At 36.7% G+C, this 16,047-nt stretch overlaps 1 non-coding gene across 1 annotated transcript; it reads left to right on the top strand.

The window, feature by feature from the left end:
• The first annotated feature begins 2,676 nt into the window (after window positions 1-2,676).
• On the top strand, window positions 2,677-2,814 carry LOC137848705 (U4 spliceosomal RNA). Its single transcript, XR_011091481.1, has one exon. It is a non-coding gene; the product is annotated as a U4 spliceosomal RNA (small nuclear RNA).
• The last annotated feature ends 13,233 nt before the right edge of the window (window positions 2,815-16,047 follow it).

Genomic DNA, 16,047 nt, shown 5'->3' with positions numbered 1-16,047 from the left:
TTACAAGAAATTAAGAGACCTGAAGACCCTTTGTGGTGGTTTTACCGTGCTGGGCAGCTAAACCCCACAACCGCTCTCTCACTCCCCCTCCTTTAGATGAGGAGGGGGAGAAGTAAAGCAAAGAACAACTCACGGGTCAAGATAAGGATAATTTAATTAAAGGGAAATAATAATAATAATTAAATAAAGATTATTATGAACTAAACAATTTAACTAAAGGGAAATAAAAAGGGAAAGGGGAAAAGGGAGGGGAAAAGGGAAAAATATAAAGAAGGGAGGAGAACAAACAAATAATATAAATGAAGGCTATATGGAAGTGCAGAGGAAAGAAATTACTCTCTACTTCCCACAAATGAGCGATGATTGACCACGTCCTTAAAGCAAGGCCTCAATGCACGTAGCCGGTGTTCGAGAGGAGGACTGACATTTTCCCAACGAGAGCCCACCCCTCCCCTCTTCTTCCTGTTTCCACCTTTTATTGCTGAGTGTGACATCACATGGTATGGAATATCCCTTTGGTTGGTTTAGGTCAGCTGCCCTGGTGATGTTTCTCTCCTCACTTTTTGCCCACCCCCTAGGAGGGTTAGAGAAAGGCCCAATGCTGTGCCACTGCTGCTCAGCAGTAGACACAACACTGGTGTGATAACACTGCTGTTCCAGCTACAAGTGCAGAGTATGGCACTGTATGGGTTGCTGCCGGGAAAGTTAACATTCCAGCCAGACCCAGTACAACCTCCACCCCTTATTCCATAATATTTTTGTCACACTCAGATCCCCATATTTTAGCATACAAGCATTCTCATCATTATTCCTTGTCCTTTAACAGGACAGGATTAATAGGCAGGTGTATCTTTTCATTCCATAGGTCTTTCTTGGAAAATGTTCATAAGAACTGTTGATGATTAGGTCTTCATCTGCCAAAGTGGCCACTCATGGCAGGTGGAGTTGGATGTCTGGACACCAGCACCAGCTTAGCTCAAGTCCTTGTTGCACTGCCCGGCTCCTTGCAAAGTTGACCTGTCGTTGATCCTACAGCATCTTCCTACAACATATAACTTAGATTACAGGTTAGTTTTATCTCAATGTCAAATCTCCTTGAGGCACACACTTGATATCCCCATTCTTTTGCATGACCCACCAGGTATACCCTGGTCCTTGGGCGAAGACAATCCCACGAGTGGGTTTGCCTTTTCCCGAGGCAGGAGCAACCCACACTGCCTTCCCCATCCACCTTCCTACATGCACTACAGGAACTTTAGCTCTTTTCACAGTGTGTAGGGGTTTTGTTTCGGCAGGACCAGCACGGCTGTCAGACCCCCTATTTTTAAGTAGCCAAGTGGCTTCTGGTAGATTTGTGTCCCATTGTTTCCAGGTCCCAGCACCTAATGCTCGTAACATAGTCTTTAACAGTCCATTGTACCTCTCAACCTTCCCAGAGGCTTGTGGGTGATAAGGGATGTGGTACACCCACTCAATACCATGCCTCTTTGCCCAGGAGGTAACAAGATTGTTTCGGAAATGACTCCCACTACACACCATGCAACTGATGCTACATGGAGTAAGTGGATAGCGTTAATTACACAGCGGGCTCGAATGGGAAAACCCAATCGCCCAGGAATCCTGGAAGAGATTATGGACTGGCCAGAAGGCAGAGATTTCGGAGTGCCAACAGAAGAGGTAACCCGTGCTGAAGAGGAACCACCATACAATGAGTTGCCAGAAGACAGAAAGCAGTATGTGTTGTTTACTGACGGATCCTGCCGTGTGGTGGGGAGCCATCGGAAATGGAAAGCTGCTGTGTGGAATCCCATATGACGAGTTGTGGAGGCCATGGAAGGGGAAGGTGAGTCGAGTCAGTATGCAGAAGTAAAAGCCATACAACTAGCCCTAGATATCGCCGAAAGAGAAAAATGGCCAGCATTGTATCATTATACCGACTCATGGATGGTGGCAAATGCTCTGTGGGGGTGGATGCAGCAATGGAAAAAGATCAACTGGCAGAGCAGAGGTAAACCTATCTGGGCTGCTACCCTGTGGCAAGATATTGCTGCCCGGGTAGAAAACCTGGATGTTAAAGTACGTCATGTAGATGCCCACATGCCCAAGAGTCGTGCTACTGAAGAACATTGGAACAACAAAGAAGTGGATCGAGCTTCAAAAATTGAAGTGGCTCAGGTGGACCTAGACTGGGAACGTAAGGGTGAGCTGTTTGTAGCTCGATGGGCCCATGAAACATCAGAACACCTGGGGAGGGATGCCACTTACAGATGGGCTCGTGATCGAGGGGTGGACTTGACCATTGAGGCCATCACACACGTTACCCATGAGTGTGAGACCTGTGCTGCAATCAAGAAAGCCACGAAGGTAAAATCTCCCTGGAACAGGGGGAGATGGCTAGGGTTTCAATATGGTGAGGCCTAGAAATTGACTATATCGGACCACTCCCAAAAACCCGCCAAGGCAAACGGTACATACTCACCATGGTAGAAGCAACTACTGGGTGGCTGGAAACATACCCTGTAAACCATGCCACGGCCCTAGACACTATCTTGGGCCTGGAAAGACAAGTATTGTGGCGTGATGGTACACCAGAGAGAATTGAGTCTGACAATGGGAGTCATTTCCGAAACAATCTTGTTACCTCCTGGGCAAAGAGGCATGGTATTGAGTGGGTGCAGCTTTGCGCAGTGGCAGTATCATAGCCAATGAGGTGAACCCGAGGCGCGATTATTGCTGATTGAAAACTTTTCCCAATACCCCGCCATGACGACTTGAAATACAGTCGGCATTGGCAATTTGTGCCGTACTCTGTACTTGTAGCTGGAACAGCAGTATTATCACACCAATGCTGTGCCACTGCTGCTCAGCAGTAGATACCCTTTTACAATTAAGACAGACAAACACATCAGAAACGTGTTTTGGATCACTTGAATCATACTTTTCCCATGTAAAGTTGGATGGTGCTGGTTCCAGTTGCTTTTCTGTCAGAAAACCACATGCTAATATTACTTTATTGATGACACATCCAGTTGTAACACTTTGTTTGTTGCCATTCACTTAACATATTTATTACCTTTGACTTTTAATTCTCAATAGTATTTGTGTAGTTAAATCCACTGACTTCAAAAAGCTTGTCCAAAGTTATCCAGAGATTCTGTGACATGTCCACTAAAGTGAACCTGTTTTCTGTAAATTCCCACTGCTTTCTCACAGAAGGCAGCTCCACCCCCCATCCATTCCAGCCTGTCCTTCCTAAAAAACATGAACGAGTCCATCCATGGCAGCACTCCAGGCACAAGAGCTATCCCACCATGTCTCTGTGATCCATACAGCCCTGTTTCATTTATTAGAAGGTCTCTTGTCCATATTATTCTGTACCTGTTGCTTGCCCAGCCAGACCACCACTTTGATCTGCCTAGTCATGTCTCCTTATCTTGTCCTTCATGTATTTATCTCCCCAAGCTCCCTGAAGATCAGAGCATGAAAGAATATGCAGATAGGCATGAATATGCAAAGGTATAGGCAAGAATATGCAAAGATAGGCATGAAAGAATATGGCTCATGAGACTAAGAGGTTATAGGAAAGAAAAGAGCTAAGTTGTTTAGCAGTCATGATTACTCAGAAATTGGGTTAATGGGGTTAATAATCTCACTGAAAGCAAGCACTCTTTCTTGAAGACGTGACACCTTCCTATTTCGGACAGGTAGGACTCCCTCAGCACACTCTCTGTGGACTGACATAGAAATTCAGCTGCCCCTCCATTTACCTGTTAAATGTCTGGCATTTTCCTCTGCTGAACTCCATACCTGCTGTGTGCCTGGTGTTGCTTCCTGCTGTCTACTCCACCTGTCCACTTTACTCTTTTATTTCCTCCTTAAATGTTAACATGGCACAGATGGGCATTTACTGCCTGTGACTTTCTAATGGAGTTGTTGAATGTTAATGATACTTTGGAATTTAAAAAGAAAAAGAGATGGACAGCCACTAAAACACCAAAGAAAATAAAGGTATGCATCCAATGTATCCATCTGTCTGTACGCAACATAGTGAAACAGCTCTCTAGCTGTTTATTGTTGAAATATGGAAACATTAAAAGGCCTTGACCAACAAAAAAGTTCCCACTAACCAATAAAAATTTGCTTTTTTTTTTTTAAAAAAAAAATTCTGAAACAAATCCATAGCATAAAAATGTGGGTTAAAAATAAAGATCCTCTAGAGGTAAAATAAATCTGTTCTTTTGCTTTGAAGTCCCTGACCCATCTTAGAATGAAATAGCCAAGGCATTAACAATCAGACATTCCCAAATTTTGTGCTTCTTTTGAGGGCCCTGTCATTTTCATGTTATCATCCATTTAGAGAGCAGATGCAGCTGCTGGCATACTCACAGCTGCCTCATCTTTCTTGATGTGTCCCTGTTCTTGCTTAATAAAAAACTCCTGGCTGGTTCGGCATAACATCCTGTCTCCTTTTTGTTCTTCTTCTGAAACTGCCAGATGCTAAAGGGGACCAAGAGACATCCAACAGGATATTTTAGGCAGCTGGATGGCTGAAGCTGCTCTAGTTCACAGCCAAAGATCCTGGTGAGACCATACAGCTGCTACCCTGAATGACTTGCTATTGGAAAGTCAGACCTTACCCCAACCCTAAATGGACCAGAAAATAAAAGGTCAGAAAAAACTTTCTTGTCTTATATTCTGAAGTGGTATGGCGTGTCACCTCAGGGTCTTATACCAAGTCTTAACTAAATGTATAAATGCAGACATTCCAGATTTCATAGTACCATAGATTTATTTTCATTCTGTTGAACAGAATCCTGAGTGCCTTGACATAGCCGACACACTTGCACTTTCATCTCACCTGCACCTATAAGAAGATGCAAGAAAATGGAGCGTAGCTGCCTCTAATTTTGTATTCAGGAGTTAAAAAATACGAGGATGAATTTACCAATACAAAGAATTTTATATTTACCAATAAAACTATTTCACCAATAAAAAGCCGTCAACAAGTCAGAATTAAAAAGATATGTTATCTTAAAATAAAGTTCTGGGGCTTCCCTACCACCTCCCCCTTTGTGGTTCTTTTTTTTTTTTTTTTTTTTTTTTTCATTCCTCCCCATCTTTATTCCCACCCCTGTTTTTCTCTTAAAATTTAAGAATGATACCCCATCAGTATAATGTTAATCTGGGGCTTTCAAAAAGTGATCAGTAATCTGCTTTGCACAAGTATTTCTCTACAGCTTTGCTGAATTATTTCAGTTCTTACTTTCTCATGCAAAAAATATGAGCAATGTAAAGACTTTCTAGATGTATTGTGGAAATTTGCAAATGCAATAAATAAAGGTATCTCAACTGTAAAAACAAATAGCTGAAAAGAATATCTGAAATTATCAATCAAGTTTCCTTTAATACAGCCATGTCATGCAGGCCTGCTTATAAATCTACCATTTTCCACCTTTAAACCATTTTCCCTGTTTTGTTCCTATCACGAGGTTGTTCTGCAATCTCAAAACTCAGGCAACGCCATCCTTATTTTAATTTTAAGTAAAAAATGAATTTTATTAAATATTTTTTTAATCTATTAGTTTATTTTCTTTAAATCATTTTCTCATATTTACAATCATTTATCATTGGTTTTATGGAATGAAATTATATTCCCCTCTCAGTGTTCACATGGTTAAGCTAAATTCCTTTACTGCAAACTGCCTTCTCTCTATCTCTATTTTCCGTCAACATTTTTTTTTTATTATTATTATTTTTTGTGATATTTAAATATTATCTTGAAAAAGAGAGACCAGGACTGTATGCAACCATTCAAATAAAACTACTTAAGTGCATAGTACTTAAAATCTTTTGCCTGACATATAGAAGTCTAAAACTACATTAGCTTCTTTCACAAATGCATGTCACTGGTTATTCATAGATATTTTATGTTCTCTTTATATACTGTCTTTTTCTCTTTCTATCATTTCTAATTGATAGCCTCAGAATTTGTAGAAGAATTATCAGTTCTAATCCACAAGTGTGTTTCACAGAGCTGAATTTCATGGTATTTTTATTTTAGGTGAATGAAAATCATTTTCATTCTCATCACAGTCCTTCCTTCATGTTGGTTGTGACTTAAATTTTGATTCATTAGGAAAGCAAAGAGACATTCATTCTGAGTCATCCAAAAATCAAGCATGTAATTTAGCCACTCTTCCTGTCCAACAAGGTCTTTAAGTTATATTAAAGAACATATAGAGAGCATACACAACAGGTAGTTTAAAGTTTGTTAATAAAGATAAACAACATGAATGTAAATAACTCTGCTCCTTAACTCTCTACTGACTACAGAGAGAGATGCTTAGCTAATTACACTACATTTTCTAATAACTTCCAAACGTTCAAAGTTAGATGAACTGAACATTAACCTTCATTATCAAACTCACACTTATGAGGTAAAAATCATAAATATAAATATTATTAGTATTAGGCACAGACTGGTACTTGAGTAACTCATTAAACTGAAACACAACATTAAATGAATCCATTTGCTTCCAAAACAATTTCTCATTGCCTTCCTTTATTGTCATTATTGTCATTAAGTGAAGACAGCACAATGAATATCTGTTCAAGTTCTTCACCTGGTCAGAAGCTCAACTGTTTAAATTATCTTTACCTGAAGTATTCTATAATGCATGTAAGACAGATAATTACTTTCCTTTCTGTACAGAAGTTAGCACAATGATTTCTATGCCTAACTCCTCTAAATATTTATGTAATACTAATCCTAATTTTTTGCTTTTACTGATTTATATTTCATTACACACCCAGAGGAAGTTCAAGACCTAGTCAACATCTAGTAATATGGAAATTCACTTTCTATAAAGGTGCAAATCAGTCTGGTTGCTGATGTTTGAACCAATGGATTTGGTTTAAAATGTATTATATATTGGAAAGAATAATTCCACTAAATTTGTTCAAGTGCCTTTTACAGGACTTCATCTCACCTGTTTCCAAGCACTTACCTGAGGTTGCAGATATTGAGAAGTAAATATTATTCTGTACTCATGAAGAGAAAGACAAGAAAGTAGCTCTTGCAATAATTCAGACCACTTTAGACTTGAACTATTTAAATACCTACAGTACCTTTTCTTGCATTATTAATTTTAGGGATAGTGTGATTTGATTTCTAATTTAGGTGCCACCGTTAAGTTCATAAAGTTGTCTAAGGCAAGTTGAAGCTTGTAGAGAGAGGAAAGTCACCATTTTATACAATCAGTTGTGTAGTCAGTGTACTTTGGGGATAGACATGCTCTTCATGCTTGAAAATGTATCTCTCATGGCCCCAGATATAGAGAAATAGAGAGGATTGGGACAAGATTTTCACAGAGAACAGTCTGACTATGTCTATGGAAGGGTTATCGTACCTTTCTCTGAAACATCTGGTGCTGGCCAGTATTAGCAACAGAAGAGTGGACTAGATGGACTGCAGGTCTGATCTGGTGTGGCAGTTCCTATGTTCCTGTGTTCTTCCTCCACCTGGTGCAAGGGCAAAACTGTCAGGTATAATGATGAAATCTTTTTTCAGGTCCCTGGGTAAGACTGTAGAGTTGGCAATTAAAAATCATCTTTTGATTAACTCAGAGAATTTCTCCTATTTTACTAGGAAAATACACAGTAACTATTCTGAAATCTTTCAAACTCTTTCCCTACTTCTAATGACCAAGTAATATTACTGAAGACACTTGAAGAGGACAATTCCACAGAATTTATCGTTACTATTAATCTGTGTAATTTTTATTATTATTGTACATAACCACAGTCATGAAGTACGCTTGGTTCTCTACAAGCTGGATTAACATAGGAAAAAAATGCTTTTGTCTCTAAATGATTACATCCAGTTTAACTTCCCCTAATCTTTGGCCTCTAACTGCAATTTCTAAATAAAGTGCCTAGCTGTCTTGGGAGCACTGTTACTGATACAGAGAAATAAGCACTTCTAGGTCACAGTTCAAGTTTGACCACCCCTCCTCCCCATCTTGTGCACCATGTGAAGCTCTTCTGAAGGAAAGTATTTTTCACTTTTTACAGTCTCTTTTTGTAGTTATATCTGCTGAAATTTTCACAAACTGGTTATGAAAGCCTAAATGGATGTATTCTGAATTTTTCACTTAACAGACTATGCTGAATTGAAGCATACTGATATTCTACTCTCCCATTACATTTACCAGAGAGAAAAAAGGTACCTGCATATGCTATATTAAATCTAAAACAAGCTGAATTGTCTTTTAGAAGTGTTTATTTCTTCCTCCCATACAGAGGGGTTAATCCAATGAACACAGGTGAACAGGAGCCTAAATTTAATGCTTCTGGTATAATCTGGTATAATCTAGGTATAACTGTTGGATCCTAAGGTCAAGTGCTATAACTCATCACCTGTTGGAAAGAGTGAAATGGAATTACACTTGTACATTGTTTTCTTTTCCTATCACCTTCCTCTTCATGAGTATGTGGTTGATCACTTTGTCCTATCTTACTTGGTTTCCCATTTTACATGTTTGTATCCCTGCCAGATATAGCTGAAATGAAGTTTTAGTGATGGTTGTTCAGCATTTCTCATTGAATCTTAAATACCCAGGCTAGAGTGAAACACAAGCTAAGCAAGAGTCTTAGTGATGCTGGGAACAGAGATGTGAAAATTGGAATATTCATACAAAAATCTAAAGTATTGAAACCAAACAACTACATACACATATCAACTGAATTCCAAGAAATAACAGTGTCGTCAAAGTGCCTTGGGTTCTGCCCAGACACGAGGAGAAGGAAGCTCAGAGTGAGGGAAGGTGTTCAGTCAATATTGCTGTTTCAAAAGTAGACAAATAAAAGGGAATAGAAGTGAAAGGTCATTAGCAAACAGGGAGGACTATAATAACTGGATTGTGATTCTTGATCAAAAGTGAAGTCTTTTTGTTATCACTGCTGTTGTTTGTTTGATTTGCAATGCGAATTAGACTTTCTTTTCTGTGTATCAAATTGAAAAAAAAAAAGATAAAGAGCTAATAAAATAAGAGGTAACATATGGAGCGTGGCACTGACTGCATAAGGATTATGGATTTTATTATTTGTTGAAATGGAAATGTCAATGTAATCTTGTGGGCTGGTGACATGGAAATTCCTTTGGATTCTCCATGATGGTGATGCATTTCTACAAGACATTTGGATTATAAATGTGTGATGTAGTATTAACCCATTAGGTTGTCTGTCTGATATTTTCTAACTTATGCCAAATTTAAAGCGCAGTATTTGCATACACACTAGGATTACTGAGAGATAAAAACAGTCTCTTTCTTTTTAAGAATACAGAGAATTCTGTGAGAGGAGGAGACAGCTTCTGACCTACAGAGACTGAGAACACTCCTTCAGTTCCCATTACCAGGAAGCCTTGGGCACTTTGTAACTTGCAGTAAAACACTTGTGTAGGGTGGAAGAGAGCTTGTTTTGTTTTATTGTGCTTTTTGTTTGCTTGCTTTTGTTTTGTTTTGAGGAAGGGTGCCTTTCAGGCTAAAGCTATTTAAGTATCTATTGCATCAAGTTGTGTGCAAGCTTTGTGAAAGAATTATTCTTCCAGATAAACATGAGTACGGATGGGGACATATGTCTCCAGGTTGCCTTTAGAGGGAAGAAAAGTTGCAGATGTTAAAGAAGCACGATGTTCTCACATAATAGCTCGATACTGCAGAATAATTATCTTCAATTTTCCCTTCTGGAGTGGCACTGATCTCTCATAATTTATAATTTTATTCAAATTAGATGTGCATTAGATGTGCAATAGAAAATTTAGGAACCACCATAAAAAGATTTAGCCCATATGATTAGGCCCTGTATTAAACTGATAGAAGTCTTTCTGCAGACATTCCTTCCTCTTCTACTTGACTATAAAGGGACTCTTTATACGGTATATACGTTTATACGTTAGCCTTGGCAATAGATATTGAGGTAGACTGAGGTAAAAATTAGTACATGAATTCCAAATCAGTTAATGAATTTAATACAAAACATACTGCAGGAAAAAAAAAAAAAAAAAAAAAAAAAAAAAAAAAAAGGCAAATCAACCAAAAAGGCAAATCAGCCAACCAACCAAGATATACATAGACTACCTGATGTTTGTCTTTAGACATCTTCTGTGTCACTAATGGAATTCCTGACATCGGTATAATATACAGTAAATATAAATCATAGAATTATGTTTATGTAAAGTAATAAATGCAGAAAGACTGAATAATCCTCACAACTGTGTTTCTGAACAGGTATAGCAGTTTTCTGTGGGATGTGCCAAAGAGAGACAGCTTTTACCATACTCAGGTTTTTCTAGACCAAAGAATGCCTATTAGTAATGTGACGATATTCACTCTGCCCATTTCCTCAGATGGAGTAGTAGCATCTGCCTTTTGAAATTATTATGTAATGACCTTGATGGAGCCACAATATCTTTCAAGGCTGCCAAACTTCGGTGCTACAATTAAATTTTTGACAACAACCTTTGAAAATAATTGCTTAAATAAAATTCTCAATGGAAAATGGAAGGGGAGTTTGAAGACATCCAGATGGACAGGCGTTCAACCTGTGTTTAGGCATTTAAGTCAATGCTTAATGATATACATTCAAGAGCAAGTTGTACACTTGTGTTAACAAATGAGAACAGATTTTATTAAATTATTTATTTTTAAACTGGCTCATATTAGGGACAAGGAATTTACAGCCAACTATACTGTCTAAAAAGAATTACTAACATTACTTAGGTAATTACATTGCGGCTGCAACTATTGATATTATTAATTATGTCTTAAAATGTCATTTAGATGGATACCTCTGGAAATACAGAAGTATAGGAAATACAGAAGCTGTAGAGAGACAAGGTTATCTCCCAAATTCCACAAAGTACTGTAGCATTGCCGTCAAAATGCATATGAGTCAGGATCTAATTTCTTAGCAGCATTGCATGACTTAGATCATTTGCAGCTTAAAATTGTGAGATTTAGCTTCAACCAATACCATTGCTAAAGGTTTCTTTCTAATTAGATTTGAAACCTCTTTTTGTTTTTCCATTTGGAGCCTGTTTCTGACTGTGTGACAGACTAGAACATCGGATAGAAAATTCAGCATTTGCAATTCAAATTCCAAATGAAGGTTTTAATGCTGAATACTTGTGGATATCATTCAAAAGGTCCGTTGAGTTAAACAATGTAGATTTTTTTCCCATATATGGTGAACTGTCTTTACGTATATTATTCAGCTAAGATCTAGAGATGGTATTAATATGGTGCGTATGCATAACACTCAAAACAGGCAAGCATTTTGTAATTTCAGCATTTAGTTATCTCTTATCCATTAACAAGAAGAAAAGCAAACATCTCCCCCTTATATTTATGCCCCGAGCTAAGCAAGGGGAATGGAAAAGGTTTTTTTGAATTACAAATAGAATCTTTAAATTGTAGAAACTTGCTAATTTTGTTTATGAAAAACATTGCAGAACTTTTGCTTTCTCTCTTGTCTTTGTAATTCAAATCACAGACCCAAGATTACAAAAGAAAAAAAAAAAAAAAAAAAGGAAAAAAAAAAACACCAGGGAAAGAGTAAGGAAATAATTCTTCCAGGAATTTAGTTAGTTCGTCTTTCATTTTGGAGAGCAGGTAAGTATGCAAATTGAAGCAAAACTTAGGTTGCTTAAAAAAAAAAAAAAAAAAAAAAAAAAAAAAAAAAAAAAAGAGGGAGAGAAAGAAGTGGGGAAGATATAAAAAGAGTTATGGACTAAATTACTAAATTTTCAAAAATGGATGCATGAAAAATATGTGAGTTCTCCCATATAATTTTGAAAGTAAAATATGCATTTCAGTGTGTAAAATGTGAATGTGCATTTGCAAGTATTAAAGATTCATGTTTTTGTTTTTTGTTTTTTTTTTTTTTTAAATAAGAATTTAGCATTTTGTACCCCTAAATAAAAATTAAAAATAAAATTATTTCTTGTGTGAGAATCTAGAACAAGGGTTTTTCACCTCCTCAATCCCATTAAAGCCCTCAAGGATTTAAGGGCGTACTTGGCTCATAGGTAGCTGGGAGAACTTCACCCAGAGGGTGAAGTATATTAGAGGGTGAAGCAGAAGTATATTAGCATTACTTCTGCAGCTAGTTTCACTAGAATTTCTTGGACTAATTACCTAAGATGAGAGTGCTTGTTCCATATATTCTTTTAGTCTGGCAAGACAGATCATTTAGAAACACTAAATATTGCAATGAGGCAAGGGATTGGGTATGCCATTACAGATTTGCACAGTCAGATTTACAGGGGAAAAAGAAAGCTGGGTACAAGAGCACTTCTTTCAGATTTTGGGAATATTGACTCTATTCCTACCCCCCAAGCCCTATTTATAAATATAGGAATACTGAAACTAAGAAGTCATAAATTGTTCAATCCTAAATATTGACTGTGTTTAGACTATTGAATATGTCTGAGTGGGATGCTTCTCTATAGAGGAACATTTCCGAATGAAAGACAGAAATAAGAACAGTGCTCACAATTTAATATAACATGCTAATTCACTTATCATAATAAGTTTCAAGATATTTCTGCAAATAAAAGTGATGAATAGTTTCAATCCTCAACTGGAAACCCCAAAATGAATGAAACGCCCATGTATTTGAAAGAAAAATAAAACACTGGGATTTTTTATTTCCAGATTTTGGTAAAATTTTTAATTTATTATTTTTTTTAATTATTATTATTATTTTTCTTTTTCCAGAGGTTGTAGTCCTGGAAATGAAATTATTGTTAATGTTCCAGGAGAGAAGCAAGATTTAACACTGATTTCTGCATTTAAATAAATAAATAAAAATTAAAAATCATTATGTGAATCCATACAATAAATTTAAATCAGTTTTGAGCCTTTGGGTCAGGTTGGAAAACCGTAGACAAAGAGCAGCAGATTAATATTTGTGTAAATGAGATAATAACTCAAAATCAGAGCAGGTGACGTCTGAAACTTTTATTATACCAAATTTTTATTGTGTCATTGATTTATGATATAATTCTGGATAGAGATTTGAGAAATTTTACCAGTTTCACAACTACAACATTCACACCTTGAATTTTTTTTCTACCTTTTTTTCTTTTTGCTTGTTTGTCTATTCTTCCTGTTCTCAGAATAAACAAGAAGATTTAAACAATAAAAAGTAGAAGAAACAGTTAAAACAAACAAAAAAAAACAACTTTGTAGCTTTGTATCATTGCATATGAAACATGGTTTTAGTGATAGATATAGAATTAGGTCTGGCAGTCAGTATAATTTTTTATATTCCCCTTACTAGTGATGAACACCAGCTGAAGATCTCTGCCGCTGCCAACTGGTCTACTCAGCCAAGGGGATACACCAGCTAGTACTAAACCATGAGAGCCAAGGAATCTCTGCAGATGAAGAGCTATTCTGGTTCACCCTACCACTACAAAGCAGAAATGTAACATTATATAATATACAAATATAATATGTATGTGTATACATATATATACATATTGCAATGGCTTTGAAATGAAAAAGGGTAGGTATAGATTAGATATAAAGGTGATTTATTTATTTATTATTTTACTATGAAGGTGGTGAGACACCAGAAGGGGCTTCCCAGAGAGGCTGTGGATGCCACATCCCTGGCAGTGTTCAAGGCCAGTCTGGACAGGGCTTTGAGCAACCTAGTCAGTTGGGACTGTGGCAGTGTAATGAAAGTGAACATCTGTGGAACTAAGCATCCAGGTAAGGATGTATCCATGGAACTTTAGTGTAAGTTGTAGTTTAAAATCTTGGAGGAATCTATGTACTGTGTACCAAATGAATAACTTAGTGCCCTAAGCCCACCAATTTTCTCTGTAGAACAAGTAACCCTTTTTATAGCTCTTTTATCACAATTCTTCTTTTACTTTTGCTTCTTGAAACAGTGCCCAAAATGGTGTTTCAACTGGTGTTTCAACTTATTTTTGTATTTCCACATGCATTATTTCCTGCATGCTGTAGGCAACGTCTTAGCATTTTACAGTCTGATAGAGTTTAAGTAATGGAAGATGCAGTCTTATCAGATGGATGTTTTAAAGTTCTGAAAGGAATAGCTTTCACAAGGGTATAAAGACTGGAATGTAGAAACTACTTCATAAGTAACCAAGATTTCCTTTTATTCACATTTTGTTTGTTTGTTTGTTTGTTTTTGGTAAGAAAGCAATCCCACTGAGTATTAGGCAGGTCTGGAAAGTTGAACATTGGTTGGTCTTTTGGACAGAGAATAATTACACTGGCGGATTATCAATATCCATTCTCAGCATACGTAACTCTTCCACATGGTGTTCTGTATAAAAAACAACATGTCTCCTGGCAAAGAAAGAAGTTGAACTTCTATGGATAAAAAGTTTAAGATGTTTTTCAGGAAATTAAAATAGCTAAGCAAGTGGGCTCAGTGTAAACCTGTCTGCTGTGAGAGTGCAAGTAGTTCCTTTGAAGTGCAGTATGTGTTATTGCACTGAATATGAAAAGGGAGACAAGGACCTGGTTTGTTATGCAAGTACAAGACAATTTGAATATGTGAAATCAAAATGTGGGTATCTTTTGGAAGCAATATCTACATGAAATTGCATTGTGTTACCTCTGAAATTCTAAATTTGCTAAATTTGTTATTAACTATTAGCATGTAAATAGTCTCAAAATCACAAAGTTTCTCTTTAATAAGCACATATAGGTACATCATTGAATTTACTCCCTATAGCCAAATCCAATGTCCAGTGGAGACAAATGAACAACTACATCAAGCATGAGACCAAGCCCTAATTTAAGATATAAACACTACTAAGGCAATGTCTAGAGCTCTTGTGCCTGGCTGAATCTAAGAAAAACAGATTACAAACTAAAAAATGGGAATTGAAGTAAAATCAGAAAACCTCTTTTTTTTCAAGTTCATTATTAGGCTAGAAATGAATTTAAAATACAGTTTGATATGATTCAACTAGTTCAAAACTTTCAAACATTACTAGATATTTTCCAGCTCCTACTAGACTTCTTGCAACTTCACCTTCAGAAATAGATAACATTACTGTGAATAGTTAGTGTATGGTACATTATGCACACAGTGGTAGTTGTAATTAATTCCAAAGGCATTTATAAAGAATCAAATGATGTGTCCTGCATTCTCAGTGTAATATGTCCTGGTTTCCACTCTAAACAATATTTTTTTTTTTTTCCCAATACATTTTTGAAATGTCAAGGGGAATTATTTTCCTCACAAGAAAAAATATTTTGTAGCATCATCCTTGTATCTGTTACACAATGAGTATGCACCAGACCCACAGTGGTGAAATAAAAACTGATCTAAAGGATCCTTCTAATAAAGCAGCATGTCTCCAACTTAACATTCCTGTAAGTCAGCATGTTAAGGTAAGTACATAAAGGACTGTGATTTTAATAGTCTGGATTGAAACGTCTGACTCTTAAGTATTCTGATTTTAAATGCTGACCTGTAATTTTCTTTTTCTCCATCACCTGCTATGACCGGCTCTTTCCTAGTTTGAACTTCAAGTCACCTACAAAAACAAAAAACTCAATCAACTACTGAATAAATGGATTTTATCAACTGAAATACTTTCCAAACATGGAAATGTAAGGATTTCTCATATAATGGTCCATGAATATTTAACAGAGGCCCTTAGCTGTTATGCATCTATGGGTATTTCCATATACTACTTCTCCAGCTATGTTGCTGGGGTATTGAAGAGAGAAAAGACCTAATTAAAAGTAATCTAAATTGGTTAAGAAATGCAAGAGAAAATCTAAATAAATCCCAGGATTGCCTCTACTAACTATGAATTAAAATAGTCATTTTTAATAGGCACATAAGAGATTAATAAAAATGTCTCAAGTGGTTTTTGGTTTTGCAGTTCATGAAAGGTAGTGGTGATGTAGTTTAACAGCTTTTCTCATGAGCTAATATTTATGTGAGTTCAATATACATAAATGAATGTATATGTGTGTTACTCTACTC

Source organism: Anas acuta, chromosome Z (assembly GCF_963932015.1).
Source record: "Anas acuta chromosome Z, bAnaAcu1.1, whole genome shotgun sequence".
Lineage (NCBI taxonomy): Eukaryota > Metazoa > Chordata > Aves > Anseriformes > Anatidae > Anas > Anas acuta.
The sequence above is the reverse complement of the archived record's forward strand: the minus strand, read 5'-3'. Positions and strand labels throughout refer to the sequence as shown.